The sequence below is a fragment of the Littorina saxatilis genome, linkage group LG13 (genome assembly GCF_037325665.1).
Source record: "Littorina saxatilis isolate snail1 linkage group LG13, US_GU_Lsax_2.0, whole genome shotgun sequence".
Classification (NCBI taxonomy): domain Eukaryota; kingdom Metazoa; phylum Mollusca; class Gastropoda; order Littorinimorpha; family Littorinidae; genus Littorina; species Littorina saxatilis.
The window spans coordinates 21,800,599-21,802,233 of NC_090257.1; positions in this window are offsets into that span (position 1 = coordinate 21,800,599).

Here is a 1,635-nt window from a genome sequence, read left to right on the forward strand (position 1 = left end):
TCCATACCAAATTTCAACAAATAATCTAAATATTGGATTTTCTGTTATTTTTTTCGAAAAATAAAACAAATTTGGCAAGTAGCAACTATGCGTTTCTTTTTGAACAGTATATATGGTCTCGATTGACTCCTGTGTTCAAGAGACTGTAAACACCATAAACAATCTTGTGTTGTTATGTGGTGGTGGTTTTGCTGTTGTCTAGCTATTACCCGTAATTGGCTTTATCAATGCACCAGAAACGAGCATGAGTTTGTCGGATTAGTGAACTGTTTGAAAAACTTTAATGTATTTGTGGTTGACAGGGTTTTATTATTTCTATATTTGTTCTTCTTTTTCTCAGGTGGGCTGTCTTCTGAACATATGAATCGGAGCGTCACATCTTTCTTCCTGAGACATCCCCTCTTGAAAATGGTGTGGCGTTTAGCTGAATGGAAACGTGGCAGTGTCCTGTTTTTCATAGCTTCGATGCGCGAAGTTGGGGATTTCAGCAGAGAATTTATTGATTGATTATTATTAGTTATTTAAGCTCACCTCACTCCTTAGTGTTATTTAGGGGGATGGGGGGGGGGGTGGTGTGTGGCCTGGATCTTGTTAGTGAACTTTCTTCTGGCAACTCGCATCAGAATTCCAGGTTGCTTTCAAGGCAATAGACGGTTTTTGAAATAATTCTGTTAGGATTATCAGCAGTCCGGAGGTGTAAAAATCCTGTACTGCAGTCAGGTTTTTCAAAACATCTCGAGCACGCTCTACGCCTCTGACGGGCTGTATCCCCAATCGGGACAAACGACCAACTTGGATGTGTATGCCATGCGCACAATATGATACCCCTTGCCTTTAAAATCAGCGGTCACGAGTTCATCACAGTTCAGAATTTGTTGTGTAAAAGATAGCCGCTGTCAGCTAGCCATTCGTGGCTCAGGTGATTATATTTAATACAAATTTAAAAAAAGGTTTCTTATGTAGCGCACGCCGCACAGCATACACATACATCACAGTCATCGCTTGTCCTGATCGCAGGATAGCGTGAAACATGCTCCGGGAGACTGCCAATAATCCTTACATAGTTATTTAAAGAAATTGTGTATTGGTACAGCATGTTATGCATGTACTAAGATAGCTATTTGTAAATATTTGGTAGATATTTATGGTGGTGTCCCGAATTGCTCCCTCCCAATTTGCCCCATCCCATATGGTCCCCAATTATTCTTGCATTTTTGCTGTGAGTAACATAAAGTGCATTTGTCTGAAGCGCATTTCCAAAAGACCCCCCGCGGGTTAGGGGGAAGAATTTACCCGATCCTCCCCAGCATGTCGTAAGAGGCGACTAACGGATTCTGTTCTCCTTTTACCCTTGTTAAGTGTTTCTTATATAGTCAATGTTTGTACAGATTTTAGTCAAGCAGTATGGAAGAAATGTTAAGTCCTTTGTACTGGAAACTTGCATTCTCCCAGTAAGGTAGTATATTGTACTACGTTGCAAGCCCCTGGAGCATTTTTTTTATTAGTGCTTTTGTGAACAAGAAACAATTAACAAGTGGCTCTATCCATCTCCCCCCTTTCCCTGTCGCGATATAACCTTCGTTAAACACCAATTAAAGAAAGAATTTCCAAAAAGCATAGTTACCATTTGTTTTT